The 22943-nt window shown below is 51.8% G+C and overlaps 1 protein-coding gene across 1 annotated transcript in view; it reads right to left on the reverse strand.

The window, feature by feature from the left end:
• Positions 1–22943, reverse strand: part of LOC134966042 (interferon-inducible GTPase 5-like) — a 267384-nt gene that overhangs the window by 59309 nt on the left and 185132 nt on the right. Inside the window, exon 2 of the mRNA XM_063942505.1 lies at positions 11936–11995. The gene's annotated coding sequence lies outside the window, so the exon portion shown is untranslated. The remainder of the gene's footprint in view (positions 1–11935; positions 11996–22943) is intronic.

Raw genomic sequence — 22943 nt, forward strand, 5'->3', positions numbered from 1 at the left:
TGACACACACACACACAGACACACAGCACCTGACACACACACACACAGACACGCAGCACCTGACACACAGACACGCAGCACCTGACACACACAGACGCGCAGCGTCTGACACACACACACAGATGCGCAGCGCCTGACAGACACAGACACGCAGCGCCTGACAGACACGCAGCGCGTGACAGACACACAGCGCCTGACAGACACACGCACTCAGCGCCTGACAGACACGCGCACACGCACTCACACGCAGCGCTTGACAGACACGCGCACTCACACGCAGCGCCTGACAGACACGCGCACTCACACGCAGCGCCTGACAGACACACACACTCACACGCAGCGCCTGACACGCACACACACTCACACGCAGCGCCTGACACGCACACACACTCACACGCAGCGCCTGACACGCACACACACTCACACGCAGCGCCTGACACGCACATACTAGTGATGAGTGGGTTCGGTTCGTCGGAATCCGGACCCCCCCGAACTTCACCCCTTTTACACGAGGCAGGTTCGAACCTTCCCGCCTTGCTCGGCTAACCCAAGCGCGCCCAAACGTCATCATCCCGCTGTCGGATTCTCACGAGATTCGGATGTCTGCATTCGTGGAAAGGGGTCCCATGTGTAAACATGGGACCCCTTTCAGTCCGTCTGGTCCGGGTGTTCGGTTTGTTGTTTTGTCAAGTACGTGGATTTAATCTGGAACCTGGATCAGGTGAGTATAATTATCTTTTATTTTCAGTTACCCGTGGATTCTACTTGGAGAAGAGGACCGACTGCTTCGTGTCAACATAGGTAAGTATGTGTGTGTCGGCAGGTGTGAAATAAAGTTATACTTTCACGGTGTCTGTGTCCTGTTTTTATTTGGGTATTTTTTTTCCAGTAGAACTACAGGTACCAGCGGGCCCGTTTTTCTCCCGCATGCTGGTACTTGTGGTTCTCAAAGTACCAGCTTGCGGGGGAGGCTTGCTGGGACTTGTAGTACTACTGGAAAAAACAATATTCTTTCAATTTTCTCAAGGCTATCAGCCTCCCATCCGCAGCCCTTGGATGGGGGGGACAGCCTCGGGCTTCACCCTTGGCCCTTGGGTGGCTGGGGGGGGGACCCCTTGATTGAAGGGGTCCCCACTCCCCCAGGGTACCCCGGCCAGGGGTGACTAGTTGGATATTTAATGCCACGGCCGCAGGGCACTGTATAAAAGTGACCCCCAGCTGTGGCATTATCTGTCCAGCTAGTGGAGCCCGATGCTGGTGTAAAAAATACGGGGGTCCCCAACTCTATTTGTCCCCCGTATTTTTTGCACCAGCACCAGGCGCAGAGCCCGGTGCTGGTTTTAAAAATACGGGGGATCCCCTGTCCGTTTTCCCCCCGGATTTTTAGAACCAGGACCGGCTCGAAGAGCCCGAGGCTGGTTATGCTTTGGAGGGGGGACCCCACGCAATTTTTTTTTCCGGGTTTTTTACATTCCATTTAAAAAAATAATAATAATCTTTTAAAAAATATATAAATAATACTTGTGCCTCCAAAAAAGACAAACCAAGTACCTAATCCCTTCTAATATAGATATGCTATTACCAAAAAAACAACAACTTTTATTTATTAGATTCCGCCTGCAAAGTGTGACGGATTGAAAATGACGAATTTACTGTTTAAAAGCACTGTTGTCGAATTTACAAACTTCAATTGAATATACTTTTGTCGAATTGCTGCATTTGTACCATTGCAGAAAAGTTGAATTTGTCAAATGACGAATTTTAAAAAATGTCGAATTTTGAAAGCCTGTAAGAATAGGCCCCGCCCCCTTCTTCACATCAGCCGTCCCCTTCTACCCCTGTACCTTGCTCTCTCCTGTCTGTGTTCTCTCCCGTCTGTAGGACTAGGCCTCGCCCCCTTCTTACCCTCCAGTGACTGCTCTCTCCTGACAAGTGGACCAGGCCTGCCCCCTACACGCTGCTGGTGTCTTCATTGTTACTTGGTCTGGAGCTCCGTTGGGGAGAGAACTCACGTGAGCTCATTAAGAATGAGGAACTGGGATGTGCACCTGACACACACGCACACACGCAGCACCTGACACACACGCACACACGCAGCACCTGACACACACGCAGCACCTGACACACACGCAGACACACAGCACCTGACACACACACACACACGCAGCACCTGACACACACACACGCAGCACCTGACACACACACACACACGCATCACCTGACACACAGACACGCAGCACCTGACACACACACACACGCAGACATGCAGCGCCTGACACACACATGCAGCACCTGACAGACACACGCACACACAAAGACACGCAGCACCTGACACACACACGCAGCATTTGACACACACACGCAGACACGCAGCACCTGACACACGCAGACATGCAGCACCTGACACACATGCAGCACCTGAAAGACACACACACACAGACATGCAGCACCTGACACACCCACACACACAGACATGCAGCACCTGACACACCCACACACATACAGACATGCAGCACCTGACACACACACACACAGGCAGCACCTGACACATATATACATGTGGCATTTAACGCACGCACGCACAGCACCTGACACACAATCATATACACACGCAGCACCTGCTACTCACACATATATACACATGCAGCACCTGCCACTCCCACATACATGAACAGCACCTAACACACACATACACGCGCAGCACCTGACAGTCGCACACATGCAGATGCGACACCTGACACAAACACATACACTCTCAACACCTGACACCCACGTGGCAGCTGACGCATACAAATGAAGCCCCTGAGATACACACATATACACGTGCAGCACCTGAGACACACACACACACACACACACACACACACGTATGTACACACGCGGCTCCAGGCACACACATACGTACGTACACGCGCGGCACCTGACACACACACACACACACGTACATACACGTGTGGCACCTGACACACACACAGGTATGCACACGCGTGGCTCCTGACACACATACACACATGTACGTACACGCGCGGCTCCTGACACACACACACACACACATACACATATATGTACGTACACGCGCGGCTCCTGACACCCACACACATGTACATGCGCGGCTCCTGGCACACACACACACACACACACACACGTACACGTGCGGCACCTGACACATACACGCGTGTACGTACACACATGCACAGCACCTGACATACACATGTAGGTACGCGCCACCTGACACACACACACACACGTACACGCACGACACCTGACACACACGTACGTACACGCACAGCACCTGACACACACGTACGTGCACGCACGGCACCTGACGCAAACGTACATACTAGTGATGAGTGGGTTCGGTTCGTCGGAATCCGAACCCCCCGAACTTCACCCATTTTACAGGGGTCCGAGGCAGGTTCGAACCTTCCCGCCTCGCTCGGCTAACCCGAGCGCGCCCGAACGTTGTCATCCCGCTGTCGGATTCTCGCGAGATTCGGATGTCTGCATTCGTGGACATGGGACCCCTTTCAGTCCGTCTGGTCCGTGTGTTCGGTTTGTTGTTTTGCCAAGTACGTGGATTTAATCTGGAACCTGGATCAGGTGAGTATAATTATCTTTTATTTTCAGTTACCCGTGGATTCTACTTGGAGAAGAGGACCGACTGCTTCGTGTCAACATAGGTAAGTATGTGTGTGTCGGCAGGTGTGAAATAAAGTTATACTTTCACGGTGTCTGTGTCCTGTTTTTATTTGGGTATTTTTTTCCCAGTAGAACTACAGGTACCAGCGGGCCCGTTTTTCTCCAGCATGCTGGTACTTGTGGTTCTCAAAGTACCAGCTTGCGGGGGAGGCTTGCTGGGACTTGAAGTACTACTGGAAAAAACAATATTCTTTCAATTTTCTCAAGGCTATCAGCCTCCCATCCGCAGCCCTTTTATGGGGGGGACAGCCTCGGGCTTCACCCCTGGCCCTTGGGTGGCTGGGGGGGGGGGACCCCTTGATTGAAGGGGTCCCCACTCCCCCAGGGTACCCCGGCCAGGGGTGACTAGTTGGATATTTAATGCCACGGCCGCAGGGCACTGTATAAAAGTGACCCCCGGCTGTGGCATTATCTGTCCAGCTAGTGGAGCCCGATGCTGGTGTAAAAAATAAGGAGGACCCCTACTCTTTTTGTCCCCCGTATTTTTTGCACCAGGCGCAGAGCCTGGTGCTGGTTTTAAAAATACGTGGGATCCCCTGTCCGTTTTCCCCCCGGATTTTTAGAACCAGGACCGGCTCGAAGAGCCCGAGGCTGGTTATGCTTTAAGGGGGGACCCCATGCAATTTTTTTTACGGGTTTTTCACATTCCATTTAAAAAATATATAAATAATACTTGTGCCTCCAAAAAAGACAAACCAAGTACCTAATCCCTTCTAATATAAATAGATATGATATTACCAAAAAAGAAAACTGCAAAAAAAACATGTTTTTACATTTTTTTATTAGATTCCGCCAGCAAAGTGTGGCGGATTGAAAATGACGAATTTACTGTTTAAAAGCACTGTTGTCGAATTTACAAACTTCAATTGAATATACTTTTGTCGAATTGCCGCATTTGTACCATTGCAGAAAAGTTGAATTTGTCAAATGTCGAATTTTTAAAAAAATCGAATTTTGAAAGCCTGTAAGAATAGGCCCCGCCCCCTTCTTCACATCAGCCGTCCCCTTGTACCCCTGTACCTTGCTCTCTCGTGTCTGTGCTCTCTCCCGTCTGTAGGACTAGGCCCCGCCCCCTTCTTACCCTCCAGTGACTGCTCTCTCTTGACAAGTGGACCAGGCCTGCCCCCTACACGCTGCTGGTGTCTTCATTGTTACTTGGTCTGGAGCTCCGTTGGGAAGAGAACTCACGTGAGCTCATTAAGAATGTGGAACTGGGATGTTTTAATTTTATTGTGAGTAGTGTAGTGTGGTGATGTAGTATGTTGTATGGGGGGTATAGTGTAATTATGAAGTGCAGCATATGGGAGGGCTATGGCATAGTGATGTAGTGTGGCATATGGGGGGTGGTAGCGCATAGGCGTGCGTACAGGGGGTGCCTGGTGCGCACAGGCACTCCCTAATGTCCAGCACCGCTGCACGCCACGCTTGCTGTAGCACAGTGATCACTGAGTGTGTGATCGGTGGAGCCTAGCCTGCAGCTCATTTCCGTACCTCCCACCACCGATGCGCCCGCCCCCCCTCTGCCTGCTGCTAATACTATGCTGAGTGCATTAGTTGGCGGCCTCACTGGGGGGACTGGCGTCACCTTGCAATGTGACTTGGTGATGTCCGCCCATGCTCTCCTCCCGCCCACCTGTGTTTTCCTCCCGCTGCGGTCTCTCAGTCCTAGTGTGCCGCGGCCGCCACACCACTGGGGACTGGGAGCCGCCGGCAGACACATTCTGCTGAGACTTACTTGTCAGTGCGGGTTCCGGACGGCAGGCGGCGGGTGGGAGGGCAGACGGGGAGCAGGTGTCACAAGGAGTGTGTGGGTAACTAATTCACAATACTTCCGCTCAACGTGGCACTGCTGGTCCTTCATCTCCCATGTCTCTTCACCAGGTGGCGGGCGGCCCGGAAATTAAGTGATGTGTTGTGCAGCAGTCAGTGTGAAGTGACTGTGAGTAACACTGGTGGTGCTGATGATGCTGCTGCAGAATCGGGAAGCAATTAATTCATAAATATAATGTACTCTATCAATGTATTATACATACATAAACATGGACATACGTGTATTTGTGTATACATGTATATACATGAGTGTGTGTGTGTGTGTGTGTGTGTGTGTGTGTGTGTGTGTATATATATATATATATATATGACTTGGGGTTTGTTTTATTAGATTGAGCATGTCCCAGTGAAGTGCCTTTTGGGGTTGTGGTTTTTCAGAAAGTTACAGGTTTTTTTTAATTAAGAGAAATATGTCCCATTAGATATCGGGCATTTCAATTTGTTGCGCCTGCACAGTGGCCGCCAGCAGGGGGTGTATTAGAGTGCCTTCACTTGAGAGCCGCAATATGGCCGCCTTCTCCCCGGTTATTCTGTAAATAGGAAAATAACCTCACAGGTTCACATAGGGCAGAGTTGCCACCGCTAGTGCAGGGCTGTAACGTACAGTACTAAGGAAAAGCCATATACTAAAGCGGCACGGTGACCCCTCTCAGAGACACCAGGGCGCAGCACACTGTACGGGGTACACTTGGTACACACACCTGTTAGCTCAGGGCAGCACTATAGGACCCTTCTGTAATGCTGTGCTGGAGGCGTGTAGTGATCAGGGCACTGGGAGACTGGCTGGCTGGTCTCCGTCTCTGCTGCCTATAGAACTTCCACCTCTGTTATATATCAGGGCTGCTCTCCTGTGTGTTCTCTTCCTCTCCTACTTCACACTGGAACTAGCCGCCCAGAGAACGAGAGGGCAGCGGCTGACATCAGAGAGGGTGCAGCAATCTGTGTGGGCAGAGCCCCTCACAGCAAGGTGTCCTTTTGCTGTGCCCCATGTAATCACTGTGATCCATACAGACTCTCACCCTGGTAAGCTCTCTATTTATTATTTATTTTTGTACACTGCAGCATGCTCGAGGGAAGGGAGCAGGTACCCCCCCACCCCCACCCCACCGCCACTACTCCTCCGCCAGCATCACTGCCGAGCCGGTCAGTGTTCCGGTGGCAATGAGCAGTGGGCAGCCACCAGCAACAACAGCCAGGAAGCTGTTACTCCCGGCAGCAGTAGCGTCAAGCTGCAATTCAGCCAGCGGCACGATGATCCGGGAGACAGTGGCAGCACAGGGAAGCAGTACCCCTTCCAATCGCAGCACCAACCTGGAGACTGAGGCAGCAACCCACCCCCAGCAGCAGCACCACCCTGATGATAGGTAAGATGCATTTTGGTGTCACAAGAAGGTGGCCGGAGTAGTGGCTGGCTGTGGTCACACCCCGGGCAAAAGTGATAGTGATTTCAGTGTTCCCTTGCGCGGGGATTGGATGTGTAGATGTATGGAGGCTATGTTTGTATAGATGTGAGCGGCAGTGTGCGGATGTATGAGAGCGGCAATGTACGGCTGTAAGAGTGCGATGGTGTGCGGCTGTAAGAGTGCGATGGTGTGCGGCTGTAAGAGTGCGATGGTGTGCGGCTGTAAGAGTGCAATGGTGTGCGGCTGTAAGAGTGCAATGGTGTGCGGCTGTAAGAGTGCGGCAGTGTGCGGCTGTAAGAGTGCGGCAGTGTGCGGATGTATGAGAGCGGGGTTGTACGGATGTATGAGAGCTGCAGTGTATGGATGTATGAGAGCAGCAGTGTACAGTTGTGTGAGAGCGGCAGTGTGCGGATGTATGAGAGCGGCAGTGTATGGATGGCAGCATCATGGGGAGGGATGTCAGAATGCTGTTATAGGGTTCCTAATACAAAATGGAATCCGTATAGTGTGCGGGGCTGCACCATGGCACCACGTTGGGCTTGATGGGCAGGTAGTGCGGCAAGCACACCCAAATTGGCGTCTGACGTCGCCCGCAGTCCACACTGTTGTGAGGAGTCAGAGTTAATTTTGACTGTGTAGTGTACTCACAGAGGACCTACCGCCCGTCCCCTCCTCGCATCTGAGCAGCAGGTCAGTCTCTTATTTTCTTTTTAATCAGGAGAGGCCGAGTGAACTCTGAGCAGGGGGGCAGAGCTACATGGGACCCAGAGGGGCTGCTGTGCTGTCAGAGAGGAAGAGAGAGATGAAGCTACTGCAGATCCCCAGCTGATTGTGAGGTGCCGGGTTGAAGGGTGATGTGATCACCCTTCTCCCTCACTGCAGCTGGGGACCGCATCTAGGCTTCCTCCATCGAGTGCATGCGGCGCAGCAGTGGGCGGCTTGTAATGAGTTTGTCTGACTCATTATACTGCTGCCTGTTGTGGACACCTCCGTCCGTACGGACTGGTGTACATGCCCAGCACAGAGGTGACAGTGTTGGTAGAAGTGCTGCCCAGCTCTGACCCTGCAGGCCTCCCTGATCTGGCTGCGGCCGCTGCTGCTGTGGCCTGAAATCCCTGCCGGTCCCCTCCATAGACTTCCGCCTGGCCAGCGCTGAGGTACTAGGGGTAGCCCAGCTGCGGGAAGGGTATGTCTCTGGCTTTCTCTCCGGCAGGGGAAGGTGACAGCGGCGGAGGAAGTGCTGCCCACCTCAGACACTACAGGCCTCCCCGATCCAGCTGCGGCCACAGCTGATGCTGCCAGAACCCCCTGCTGGTCTCCTTTGTTGACTGCCGCATGGCCAGTGCTGAAGTACTGGGGGTAAGCCAGCTACGGGAAGAGTGTCTCTGCCTCTGGCTCTCTCTCTCTGGCAGGGGAAGGAAGGGCTGATTCTCTGGCACAACAGGAAGGGCTGGGCTGCAGGAACACAGCACTGGAAGAAACAGGAGGCCGAACTCATGACCAAAAAGTGAGCAGTGCAGTGATCAGCCCCCTAGTCTTTCCCTCTCTCTGGGTGCAGAGCTGTATTCTACAGAGAGAGCTGGGATGGGAAGAAGGGGAACGGCACTTGACATACACATACACGCGCAACACCTGACACACACATACAGGTGCGGCACCTGACACACACACACGTAGCATCAAACACAATAAAATAAACATGCAGCACCTGACCCACACATACACGCGCAACACCTTACACACACACATATACACGTGCGGCACCTGACACACACACGTAGCATCAGACACAATTAAATAAACATGCAGCACCTGACACATGCATATACACGCAGCACCTGACACATACATATACACGCACACCATCAGACACACACATACACATGCAGCACCTTACTCACACACACATAGACACGTGTAGTACCTGACGCACACACATGTACACGCGCAGCACCTGACGCACACTCATGTACACACACAGCACCTGACGCACACTCATGTACACGCGCAGCACCTAATGCACACATGTACACACGCAGCACCCGACGCACACTCATGTACATGCGCAGCACCTAATGCACACTCATGTACACGCGCAGCACCTGATGCACACATGTACACGCGCAGCACCTGACACAGACATACGTATTCATGCACAGCACCAGACCTACCCTTGTACACACGCGGAGCACCTGATACTCACACACATATACACCCGCAACACCTGACACACATACACGTGCGGCAGCTGACGCATACACACGCACCATCAGACACACTCGTATATACACGCAGCACCTGACACACATACACACACACACACACAGGAGCTGATACACAGGCAGCACCTGACACACACACACACACACACACATATACACGCGCAGCACCTGACACCACGCACTCACACGTACAAGCAATGCATTTCACGCCTACCTCCAGCCTCAGTCACAGGCTGCTGCCGCCTACCCCCCTCCCTGCATCAGCTGCAAAGGCAGCAAAATATTTTGACCAAAGTCTAAAGGCCCATACACATTAAACGATGTCGCTCTGTGAGCGACATCATCTAATGTTTCCCCCGGCCGGCCGGCGGCCAACTACACGCTGAGCGATATGACCGCTCATATCGCTCAGTGACGTCACGCCCCCGCCAGCCCTGCATGATGGTCGTGGACGACAGTCCACATCCTTCATGCATGACCTACCGACAGCGACAATTGTTGCCGACCCGCGGGGCCGCGCATCGTTCGTCGCTGGCGGCATACACACTTAACGATAAAACGAGCGACATCGCTCAAGGAGGGGGAAAATGAGCGACGTTGCTCATTAAATCGTTAAGTGTGTATGGACCTTAAACAATTCGGTTTGGTTAATAAAATAATTTTGCACAGAACAGTGATGTTATACGAACATTTTCATTAAACATTTAAAAAATCAAATGTTTATTCTTACAGTGAAATTTTACATTTCTGAATAAAAAGAATAAATTTAAAAAAAGCGATGAAATTCCATAGACAAAAAACCTTACGGTTTCACATGTCCCATTAAGGCTTCTTAGACATGATCGAAATTTCAGAAACCTGTTGTAACTCTTCCACTCAAACTCCAAAAAGCAATGAAATTCCGATCATTAAGGCTGACGCCTTAATGGACGTGTTCCTTGCGCAATACAGATATGGTATGCCATCACAGCCTGTGGGTAAGTGCAGATTCAGCACTCTCACAGAGTGAGATTGCTGTCACTCACACAATGGTGGAGCTGCTAATTCACAAATTTGTGTGCTCATTGGAATACACACATGCAGTCTATGCAACTGAAGGTCTGAGCGGAAGACAAAGCTGCTCAGATGAGGTAAGAGTGTTGTTGATTGGAGGGAGGAGAGCGGTGTGGATGGGGGAACAGAAGTGTGTGGATAGAGTTGAACACTAAGCAGCACTGATGGGGGGGACAAAGAAACACAGGGGGTAATTCAGACCGCAGCAGCAGCAATCGCAGTCTGAATTAGTTTGTGAGGTGCGCACGTGCAATGGCCGCACTGCGCGTGCGTACCCCAGGAGCCCAGTGAGATGCTATCAGCATCTCACTGGCTGCGATCACCCTGCCTGATTGATAGGCAGAGGTGGTTGCGGGGAAGGAGGGGGGCGTGCAAACAGCGTTAGCATGCCATTGGCAGGGCATGGTCTGCACAACGGAGGCGTTTCCGGACCACTGGGGGGTGGGCTGTAGCGGTTATCCCCCTGCCAAGAGCACATGATCCACGAAATTTACCTTCAGGATGTCAGCTACATGAATGGGGTAAGAGTGGTGTGGATAGGGGGTAGATTAAGCAGCAAGTATGGGAAGGGAGACAGAGCGGTGCAGATGGGTTGAAAACACTGGCATGGATGGGTATAAAACTGGTGCAGATGGGAGAGAAGACAGTGTGCCATGTACTGAAGGAGGCAGAGTGACGTTGAAGAAGGAAACACTGAGCAGCACAGAGAGAAGGAAACGGTGGTACAGACAAGGCACAGGTGGGGAAAGACAGATGGTGCAGATAAGTTAGTACAGACTAGCACAGATGGGAGAACACAGCAGTAGGGATTGGGGAAGACAGGGCAGCATGGGGGTGTATAGGGGAAGTAAGTGTAGATGCATAGACCGTAGATAGGGTATTATAGTTTTAGCAATTAACCAAGATGTTTGAGGGAGCTAAATGTGTATACTATGTGAGATGGATGTATGGAGTCAGAAGGATGTTGTAACAAGGTGGGATGGTTTGTGGTGACCGAATGGGATGGTTGTGGGCACTGTGTGGGATGGGAGCACCACAAAACTGCTCAGACCTTCAGTTGCATAGACTGCATGTGTGTATTCCAATGAGCACACAAATCTGTGAATTAGCAGCTCCACCATTGTGTGAGTGACAGCAATCTCACTCTGTGAGAGTGCTGAATCTGCACTTACCCACAGGCTGTGATGGCATACCATATCTGTATTGCGCAAGGAACACGTCCATTAAGGCGTCAGCCTTAATGATCGGAATTTCATTGCTTTTTGGAGTTTGAGTGGAAGAGTTACAACAGGTTTCTGAAATTTCGATCATGTCTAAGAAGCCTTAATGGGACATGTGAAACCGTAAGGTTTTTTGTCTATGGAATATATATATATATATATATATATATATATATGTATTGGTTATTGTGTTATAGTTTGTAAAATAATGTCGTCCCCCCCATGTGACTGCTCTGATAACCCATACCTCCCAACATGACCCTCTCCAGGAGGGACACAATGCTCTGCTTCTGGACTTTTCTTTAATGTGTGATTGCCGGCATCTGTTTTGAACAGGTGAATGGATAAGAAAGGTGTTTCCTCACAGGTGATGGCAATCATACATTAAGAGGGAAGTCCAGGAGCAGAGCATTCTGTCCCTCCTGGAGAGAGTCATGTTGGAACTCGGGAGGTATGGCTATCAGGAGGTTTTACCACTTATTATTACATTTTTTCAGAATAACTTTACCTTTCAGGATTTTACCGTCCAGCTGTCTTCATGTGTCTGTGTCTTTTTGAAGGTTTCTTTCTTTTATAAAGGAAGAAATAAGTTTGGTTTCACTCAAAGAGAAAGGACAATGTTTTCAGTTAATGATTATAAATACATAATTGCTATCACTGCATGTCACCTGCATTAACCAGCTCCTGGCTGGCTGCATGTTCCTGCATTAACCCTGTGTTGATATCCTGCATTCAACCTGGTTAATACACCAATGCCTTTCTAAGCTATTTATCATGTGGAATGACCTCGATCACACACTGCTGACACCTATCAACATAGGTTCTGCCTAGATATGTGCACTGGACACTTTTTCTATTTTTCTCTGTTTCGGTTTTGGATCTGGATCTCCCTTCGTGTTTTGGATCTGGATTTTTTTGAAAGGACAAACAAACACAAAAACAGCTAACATCACAGAATTTGGGGGTGGGGGGGTTGTTCCTACAGTATTATTAACCTCAATTACATTTATTTCCACTCATTTCCAGTCTATTCTGAACACCTCACACCTCATAATGGCATTCATTCCGAATTGATCGTAGCTGTGCTAAATTTAGCACAGCTATGATCATCTTCCTTGACATGCTGGGAGATGCTTTTGTACTTGTTGAGTAACTCCCAGCCAGCGCAGCTCCTGCAGCTGGCTGGGAGTTACTTGTCGCTGCCCAGGTCACAGCGGCTGCATGTGACCTCACGCAGCGGCTGCGGCCCGACCCCCGCGCCCCAAAAATGGCAGCCAAATGCCACCATGCTGCCCAGCGACAGCCTCTACCTGTTAATCAGCCAGAGGCAATCGCTAGGCAACGACGGCCGTCTGGCCTGTGCCTGTGAGCGATCAGGTCAGAATGACCCCCAATATTGTTTTTAGGCCAAAAGGTTGCACCGAGGTAGCTGCATGACTTAGCTAAGTGACACAAGTGGGCAGCAGTGCCGTAACTAGACATTTTAGCGCTGTGTGCAAGAAACCGCATCGTGCCCCCCCCCCCCTATTTAAAAAGTCCCCTTTTTACACATTACGCAGGTAGAGCACCTTACATCCCTCTCCCTACTCTCTTAGGCGGTAGTGTACTGTAGGGTAGTGTAGAGTACTGAAGTGTAGTGTAGTATAGTGTAGATTAGTGTAGTGTGTAGGCACATTCTGCCTTCCCTCCAGGTGATACTTGTTGAGGGGGTTAAACAGAAAGAGACCTTCGGCTATTCATAATATGCAGCTTATGCTGCTGCCCTTGGCTGCGAGACATTGGTATCCGTGTGAGAAAAGCCAGCGCTGAGGTGACCTGTTGAAAGAAAGAGCCACGCTGCGAGTTACTGCAGCGCTGACAGGCTCCAGTAACTTGCGTCTCCCCAGTGTTTACCTGACGAGGCGGATCCAGCGGGGAAGCGGCAGCCGCGGCGGAGAAGGTCCGTGATGATAGGTGCATCCCACCCTTAGAGGAGGTCCCGGGCAGTACTTGGAGTGCAGTGACAGGCCTCCCCCTGTGCCTGTTCGGAGTGGAGACCAGGAGCTTGCGGCTGCGGGCACCAGGCAAGCGGGCGGAGCGTAAGTCAGTTGGACGGGAATATGCGGCCACTTGGAGTCGAGGTGTATGTAGAAGGTGCAGCCACAGGGCAAATGCACTGTGGACAATGCACCTTCTGCACACACCTAGTTACGGCACTGGTACACACATACCCCCCAGTGCCAGGTACACATATACCCCCAGTGCCAGTTACACATATGTACTCAGTGCCAGGTACACATGTGATGCCCCCCTGGTTATTTGCCCTCTAAACAGCCCCATATACCCCTGCCCTAAGATGGGGGAAAAGCTGAACAGAGGGACTGTTGGTGTCTGCTAATTGCAGCTTATCCTGCTGCCCTAGGCTGCAAGAAATTGGTACAGGTTGAGTATCCCTTGTCCAAAATGCTTGGGACCAGAGGTATTTTGGATAACTGATTTTTCCGTTATTTGGAATAATTAGATACCAAAATGAGATATCATGGTGATGGGACCTAAATCTAAGCACAGAATGCATTTATGTTTCATATACACCTTATACACACAGCCTGAAGGTAATTTTCGCCAATATTTTTTATAACTTTGTGCATTAAACAAAGTGTGTGTACATACACACAATTCATTTATGTTAAATATACACCTTGTATACACAGCCTGAAGGTCATTTAATACAATATTATTAATAACTTTGTGTATTAAACAAAGTTTGTGTACATTGAGCCATCAAAAAACAAAGATTTCACTATCTCACTCTCACTCAAAAAAGTCTGTATTTCGGAATATTCCGTATTTTGGAATATATGGATATGGGATACTCAACCTGTAGCAGTGTGAGCACAGCATACACGTGGGGATGATCTAGGACACTCTCCCACGCGCCCACTTTACAACTGCTCGTGGCCCCGGCGGGAAGCATCTGGGGACCCAAGACTGAGCTGATATATAGAGGGGCTGCTGAGGACCGTTAGAGCACTGAGGAGATGACTGGCGGGACAGAGTTGCGCCCTGTGTGGCCGCACCGTCAGGCTGGGGAGTATAGCTAGCCGCAGTACTGACCTGTTCCAGACTAGACCTAGCAGCGGCTGGGAATCCAAACCATGGAAGCAACATCCTGCCGAGGTGATGGTGGTGACAGGTGGAGCTGCTCCGAGGGGCGGACCTGAGGCGGGACCTAGCAAGCAGTTAACCGGCCTCCTCCCGGGTGACTGGATCAGAGGCGGAGAGTGGGAGGTGTATTGGCCAGTGAGATTCACCCATTTTACCACTTATGGCAAGTGGGAGGAGCAGGGAGGGAGCAATCGCAGCCAGCCAATGTGAAGGAGTGGGACAGCTGCAGCGGCGCTGCCACCAATTACCTAGCGCTGCTGCGGCTCCCAAGTCCCCCTCCCTCCTCCTCCTCCTCCCCTGCCCCCGGAGCTGCTCCTCTCCGGTGGCAACACACAAACACACGCGTGGCTTGTAATGAGTCAGTTTGACTCATTACAATGCTGCTGACTTTACACTGAGGATGCGGGCAGTTGCGCCCTCAGGGTAACTGCGCTGTGTGCCAGGCACCGCCGGCACACACGTAGTTACGGCCCTGGTGGGCAGCACTAACACGTGGCCCATCTAGGAGTGGCACTGCAGTGTTAGACAGGATGGCAGTTTTCAAAACTAGGCCCCAAAGAGCACATAATGCAAAGAAAAAAAAGAGGTGCAAGATGGAATTGTCCTTGGGCCCTCCCACCCACCCTTATGTTGTATAAACAGGACATGCACAGTTTAACAAACCAATAATTTCAGCAACAGGGTCAGCCACACGACTGAAATTGCTGAATGGCCTATTGTGCCACCAGGTGGGTAACCAGTGCTGTGGGGGAGTGACTAGTGCTGTGGGGGTGTGACTTGTGATGTGGGGTGTGACCTGTGCTATGTTGGTGTGACTAGTGATGTGGGGTGTGTGACCTGTGCTGTGGTGGTGTGACTAGTGATGTGGGTGTGTGACCTGTGCTGTAGGGGTATGACTAGTGATGTGGGGGTGATACCTGTGCTCTGGTGGTGTGACTAGTGATGTGGGGGTGTGACCTGTGCTGTAGGGGTATGACTAGTGATGTGGGGGTATGACCTGTGCTGTGGTGGTGTGACTAGTGATGTGGGGGTGTGACCTGTGCTGTTGGGGTATGACTAGTGAGGTGGGGGTGTGACCTGTGCTGTGTGGGTGTGACCTGTGCTGTGTGGGTGTGACTAGTGATTGGGGGTATGACCTGTGCTGTGGGACAGCATCCAGGGGTGTAAAAGTCATTCCAGTGGCAAGTTAGAATTTGGAGCTCATGTGGTCCACTATGTCTGTATGTGCTCCTCTATGTCCATATGTGTCTATGTCTGTATGTGCTCCTCTATGTCCATATGTGTCTATGTCTGTATGTGCTCCTCTATGTCTGAATGTGCCCCACTGTTTGTACATGCCTATATCCGTATGTGCTCCTGTATGTCTGTATGTGCTCCTGTATGTCCGTGTGCCTGTAGTATGCCTATACATGCTCCGTGATGTCTTTATGTGCCTATGTCTGAATGTGCTCCTGTATGTCCGTATGTGCTTCACTATGTCCGTATGTGCCCATGTCTATATGTGCCCCTCTATTGGTTGGGTATGGGATCCCAACAGTGAGGATGCCAGCAGTCAGAATACTGACACTGCTTGGTAAGTAAACTAACCCTACACTTTACATTCTCCCTAACCCTCTACTCATGCAGTCTAGCCCTAACCGTCCCCTTCCACAGCCTAATTGTAACCTCTCCCTCCCACAGCCTAACACTAACCTTCACCCTAGTGCCTAACCCTAATCTCCCCTCCTGCAGCCTAACCCTAACCCTCCTGCCATACTTATATTAGTGAAAGGGGAGAGAGAGAGAAGGGGGAGAGAGAAGGGGAAACAGTGAGAGCGAGAAGGGGGGAGACAAAGAGAGAGCAGGGAGGTAGACAAAGAGAGAGAGAGGGGGAGAAGTGGGAGAGAGAGAAAGGGGAGAAAGTGGGGTGATGAGGGGAAGAGAGAGGAGGGAAAAATAGAAGAGAGAAGGGTAGACACACAGAGAAGTAGGTAGACACAGATAGAGAGAAGTGGAAGACACAGAGAGGGAAGGGTCTAGACACAGACAGAGAGAAAAGGGAAACAGAGAGAGAAGAGAGAAAGAAGGGGGAGACAGAGAGAGAAGGGAGAGAAGAAAGAGATAAGTGGGAGACACAGAGAGAGAGAAGGGGGAGACACAGAGAGAGAGAAGGGAGACACACAGAGAGAGAGAAGGATGAGACACAGAGGTGAGAGAGTAGGGGGAGAAGTGGGAGAGAAGGGGAAAAGAAGGGTGATGAAAAAGGGGGAGAGAGAGAGAGGGGAGATACACAAAGGAGAAGGGGGATACAGAGAGAGAGAGAAGGGGGAGGAACACAGAGAGAACAGGAGAAGGTGGGAGGCAGAGAGAGAGAAGAAGGAGACAAACAGAGAGAAGGGGAGAGACAGAGTGAAAGAAGGGAGAGACAGAGAGAGAGAAGGGGAGACAGAGAGAGGGGGTGGACACAGGGAGAGAAGGGAAGGGAGAGAAGGGGAGAGAGAGTGAAATGGGGAGACATGGAGAGAGAATGGGGATAAAGAAAGAGAGAAGGGGCAGACAGACAGAGAGAAGGAATGAGACACACAGAGAGAGAAGGGGGAGACACAGAGAAAAAAAAAGGGGAAACGCACAGAAAGAGAAGGGGGGTACACAGAGGAGGGAGAGAGAGGGAGAAGTGGGAGAGAGAGGGGGAGAAGTGGGAGAGAGAAGGGGATACAGAGAGAGAGAGAGAAGGGGGAGACACACAGAGAGAGAAGGGGGAGACAGAGAGAGAAGGGGAGAAGGTGGGAGACACAGAGAGAAGGTGGGAGACACAGAGAGAGGGAGAAGGGGGAGACAGAGAGAGAGGGGGGAGAGAATGGGTGAACAGAGAAGGGGGGAGACAGAGAGAGTTAAGTGGGGTGACACGGAGAGAGAAGGGGGATACAGAGAAAGAGAGAGCAAGAAGGGGGAGACAGAGAGAGAGAAGGGGATACACAGAGAGTGAAAGAGATGGGGAGAGAGAGGGAGACACAGAGGAAAGAGAGAGAGAAGGGGGAAACAGAGAGACAGAGAGAGAGTGAAGTGGGGAAGCACAGAGAGAAAGAGAAGGGGTGAGACACAGAAAGAAGGGGGGAGAGAGAGAGAGAGAGCGTGAAGTGGGGATGCACAGAGAGAAGGGGGAGAGAGAGACAGAGAGAGAGTGAAGTGGGGATGCACAAAAGGAAGAGGGAGACCAAGAGAGAGACAGAGAGAGAGTGAAGTGGGGATGCGCAGAGAGAAAGAGAATGGGTGAGACACAGAGAGAAGGGGGGAGTCACAGAGAGAAGGGGGAGACAGAGAGAGAGTGAAGTGGGGATGCAAAGAGAGAAAGAGAAGGGGTGAGACACAGAGAAGGGGGGAAACAGAGAGAGAGACAGAGATAGTGAAGTGGGGATGCACAAAGAGAAGGGGGGAGACAGAGAGAGCATACCTCCCAACTGTCCCAATTTTCGCGGGACAGTCCCGTTTTTTGGGGACTGTCCCACCCGCGGGCCGCAGTGCCGCGTTAGGGGGGCAGTTGGGAGGCTTTGTCTCTCGCTGCCCTGCTTAGCAGAGCAGCGTTGAATAGACGCTGTGCGCATGCGCACAGCGTCTATTCACTGGTGTCAAAGGAAGAGAGGGCATGCCAGCGGCTCACAGAGCGCTGGGCATGCCCCCTCAGTGCTGAAAATGGGGCGTGGCTCACGATCGCGGGTCCTCCCACGAAGTAACGCCCCCTTTTCTTAGGTCACGCCCTTTTCGCTGCTCATGTGTCCCTCTTCAGTTAAAAACGAAAAGTTGGGAGGTATGGAGAAAGTGAAGTGGGGATGCACAGAGCGAAGGGGAGAGAGCGACAGAGAGAGTGAAGTGGGGTTGCACAAAGAGAAAGAGAAGGGATGAGACACAGAGAGAAGGGCGAGACAGAGAGAGAGTGAAGTGGGGATGCACAGAGAGAAGGGGGGAGACAGAGAGAGAGAGAGAGGGAGTGAAGTGGGGATGTACAGAGAGAAAGAGAAGGGGTGAGACACAGAGAGAGAAGGGAGAGAAGAAAGAGATAAGTGGGAGACACAGAGAGAGAAGGGGGAGACACAGAGAGGGAAGGGTCTAGACACAGACAGAGAGAAAAGGGAAACACAGAGAGAGAAGAGAGAAAGAAGGGGGAGACAGAGAGAGAGAAGGGAGAGAAGAAAGAGATAAGTGGGAGACACAGAGAGAGAGAAGGGGGAGACACAGAGAAAGAAAAGGGAGACACACAGAGAGAGAGAAGGATGAGACACAGAGGTGAGAGAGTAGGGGGAGAAGTGGGAGAGAAGGGGAAAAGAAGGGTGATGAAAAAGGGGGAGAGAGAGAGAGAGGGGAGATACACAAAGGAGAAGGGGGATACAGAGAGAGAGAGAAGGGGGAGGAACACAGAGAGAACAGGAGAAGGTGGGAGGCAGAGAGAGAGAGAGAAGAAGGAGACAAACAGAGAGAAGGGGAGAGACAGAGTGAAAGAAGGGAGAGACAGAGAGAGATGGGGAGACAGAGAGAGGGGGTGGACACAGGGAGAGAAGGGAAGGGAGAGAAGGGGAGAGAGAGTGAAATGGGGAGACATGGAGAGAGAAGGGGGATACAGAAAGAGAGAAGGGGCAGACAGAGAGAGAGAAGGAATGAGACACACAGAGAGAGAAGGGGGAGACACAGAGAGAAAAAAAGGGGAAACGCACAGAGAGAGAAGGGGAGACAGAGAGAAGGGGGATACACAGAGGAGGGAGAGAGAGGGAGAAGTGGGAGAGAGAGAGGGGGAGAAGTGGGAGAGAGAAGGGGATACAGAGAGAGGGAAGGGGGAGACACACAGAGAGAGAAGGGGGAGACAGAGAGAGAAGGGGAGAAGGTGGGAGACACATAGAGAGAAGGTGGGAGACACAGAGAGAGGGAGAAGGGGGAGACAGAGAGAGAGAGGGGGGAGAGAATGGGTGAGACAGAGAAGGGGGGAGACAGAGAGAGTTAAGTGGGGTGACACGGAGAGAGAAGGGGGATACAGAGAAAGAGAGAGCAAGAAGGGGGAGACAGAGAGAGAGAAGGGGATACACAGAGAGTGAAAGAGATGGGGAGAGAGAGAGGGAGACACAGAGGAAAGAGAGAGAGAAGGGGGAAACAGAGAGAGACAGAGAGAGAGTGAAGTGGGGAAGCACAGAGAGAAAGAGAAGGGGTGAGACACAGAAAGAAGGGGGGTGACAGAGAGAGAGAGAGCGTGAAGTGGGGATGCACAGAGAGAAGGGGGGAGAGAGAGACAGAGAGAGAGTGAAGTGAAGATGCACAAAAGGAAGAGAGGAGACCAAGAGAGAGACAGAGAGAGAGTGAAGTGGGGATGCAAAGAGAGAAAGAGAAGAGGCGAGACACAGAGAGAAGGTGGGAAACAGAGAGAGAGACAGAGAGATAGTGAAGTGGGGATGCACAAAGAGAAGGGGGGAGACAGAGAGAGCATACCTCCCAACTGTCCCAATTTTCGCGGGACAGTCCCGTTTTTTGGGGACTGTCCCGCTGTCCCTCCCGCGGGCCGCAGTGCCGCGTTAGGGGGGCAGTTGGAAGGCTTTGTCTCTCGCTGCCCTGCTTAGCAGAGCAGCGTTGAATAGATGCTGTGCGCATGCGCACAGCGTCGATTCACTGGTGTCAAAGGAAGAGAGGGCATGCCAGCGGCTCACAGAGCACTGGGCATGCCCCCTCAGTGCTGAAAATGGGGCGTGGCTCACGATCGCGGGTCCTCCCACGAAGTAACGCCCCCTTTTCTTAGGTCACGCCCTTTTCGCTGCTCATGTGTCCCTCTTCAGTTAAAAACGAAAAGTTGGGAGGTATGGAGAGAGTGAAGTGGGGATGCACAGAGCGAAGGGGAGAGAGCGACAGAGAGAGAGTGAAGTGGGGATGCACAGAGAGAAAGAGAAGGGATGAGACACAGAGAGAAGGGCGAGACAGAGAGAGAGTGAAGTGGGGATGCACAGAGAGAAGGGGGGAGACAGAGAGAGAGAGAGAGGGAGTGAAGTGGGGATGCACAGAGAGAAAGAGAAGGGGTGAGACACAGAGAGAGAAGGGAGAGAAGAAAGAGATAAGTGGGAGACACAGAGAGAGAAGGGGGAGACACACAGAGAGAGAAGGGGGAGACACAGAGAAAGAATAGGGAGACACACAGAGAGAGAGAAGGATGAGACACAGAGGTGAGAGAGTAGGGGGAGAAGTGGGAGAGAAGGGGAAAAGAAGGGTGATGAAAAAGGGGGAGAGAGAGAGAGGGGAGATACACAAAGGAGAAGGGGGATACAGAGAGAGAGAGAAGGGGGAGGAACACAGAGAGAACAGGAGAAGGTGGGAGGCAGAGAGAGAGAGAGAAGAAGGAGACAAACAGAGAGAAGGGGAGTGACAGAGTGAAAGAAGGGAGAGACAGAGAGAGAGAAGGGGAGACAGAGAGAGGGGGTGGACTCAGGGAGAGAAGGGAAGGGAGAGAAGGGGAGAGAGTGTGAAATGGGGAGACATGGAGAGAGAAGGGGGATACAGAAAGAGAGAAGGGGCAGACAGACAGAGAGAAGGAATGAGACACACAGAGAGAGAAGGGGGAGACACAGAGAGAAAAAAAGGGGAAACGCACAGAGAGAGAAGGGGAGACAGAGAGAAGGGGGATACACAGAGGAGAGAGAGAGGGGGAGAAGTGGGAGAGAGAAGGGGATACAGAGAGAGAGAGAGAAGGGGGTGACACACAGAGAGAGAAGGGGGAGACAGAGAGAGAAGGGGAGAAGGTGGGAGACACATAGAGAGAAGGTGGGAGACACAGAGAGAGGGAGAAGGGGGAGACAGAGAGAGAGGGGGAAGAGAATGGGTGAGACAGAGAAGGGGGGAGACAGAGAGAGTTAAGTGGGGTGACACGGAGAGAGAAGGGGGATACAGAGAAAGAGAGAGCAAGAAGGGGGAGACAGAGAGAGAGAAGGGGATACACAGAGAGTGAAAGAGATGGGGAGAGAGAGAGGGAGACACAGAGGAAAGAGAGAGAGAAGGGGGAAACAGAGAGAGACAGAGAGAGAGTGAAGTGGGGAAGCACAGACAGAAAGAGAAGGGGTGAGACACAGAAAGAAGGGGGGAGACAGAGAGAGAGAGAGAGAGAGAGAGAGAGCGTGAAGTGGGGATGCACAGAGAGAAGGGGGGAGAGAGAGACAGAGAGAGAGTGAAGTGGGGATGCACAAAAGGAAGAGGGGAGACCAAGAGAGAGACAGAGAGAGAGTGAAGTGGGGATGCACAGAGAGAAAGAGAATGGGTGAGACACAGAGAGAAGGGGGAGTCACAGAGAGAAGGGGGAGACAAAGCGAGAGACAGAGAGAGAGTGAAGTGGGGATGCAAAGAGAGAAAGAGAAGGGGTGAGACACAGAGAGAAGGGGGGAAACAGAGAGAGAGACAGAGAGATAGTGAAGTGGGGATGCACAAAGAGAAGGGGGGAGACAGAGAGAGCATACCTCCCAACTGTCCCAATTTTCGTGGGACAGTCCCGTTTTTTGGGGACTGTCCCACTGTCCCTCCCGCGGGCCGCAGTGCGGCGTTAGGGGGGCAGTTGGGAGGCTTTGTCTCTCGCTGCCCTGCTTAGCAGAGCAGCGTTGAATAGACGCTGTGCGCATGCGCACAGCGTCTATTCACTGGTGTCAAAGGAAGAGAGGGCATGCCAGCGGCTCACAGAGCACTGGGCATGCCCCCTCAGTGCTGAAAATGGGGCGTGGCTCATGATCGCGGGTCCTCCCACGAAGTAACGCCCCCTTTTCTTAGGTCACGCCCTTTTCGCTGCTCATGTGTCCCTCTTCAGTTAAAAACGAAAAGTTGGGAGGTATGGAGAGAGTGAAGTGGAGATGCACAGAGCGAAGGGGAGAGAGCGACAGAGAGAGAGTGAAGTGGGGTTGCACAAAGAGAAAGAGAAGGGATGAGACACAGAGAGAAGGGCGAGACAGAGAGAGAGTGAAGTGGGGATGCACAGAGAGAAGGGGGGAGACAGAGAGAGAGAGAGAGAGAGAGAGAGAGAGAGAGAGAGAGAGAGGGAGTGAAGTGGGGATGCACAGAGAGAAAGAGAAGGGGTGAGACACAGAGAGAAGGGGAGACAGAGAGAGAGAGAGGGAGTGAAGTGGGGATGCACAGAGAGAAAGAGAAGGGATGAGACACAGAGAGAAGGGCGAGACAGAGAGAGAGTGAAGTGGGGATGCACAGAGAGAAGGGGGGAGACAGAGAGAGAGCAGAAAGACAGAGAGAGAGAGAGAGAAGTGGGGATGCACAGAGAGAAAGAGAAGGGGGGAGACAGAGAGAGAGAAGGGGTACAGAGAGTGGGGAGGAGACACAGAGAGAGAAGGGTGGTAGAGAAAGAATGGGTTGAGACAGGTATCTCCTACCCGCCC

This window comes from Pseudophryne corroboree, chromosome 10, assembly GCF_028390025.1.
Source record: "Pseudophryne corroboree isolate aPseCor3 chromosome 10, aPseCor3.hap2, whole genome shotgun sequence".
Taxonomy (NCBI): Eukaryota; Metazoa; Chordata; class Amphibia; order Anura; family Myobatrachidae; genus Pseudophryne; species Pseudophryne corroboree.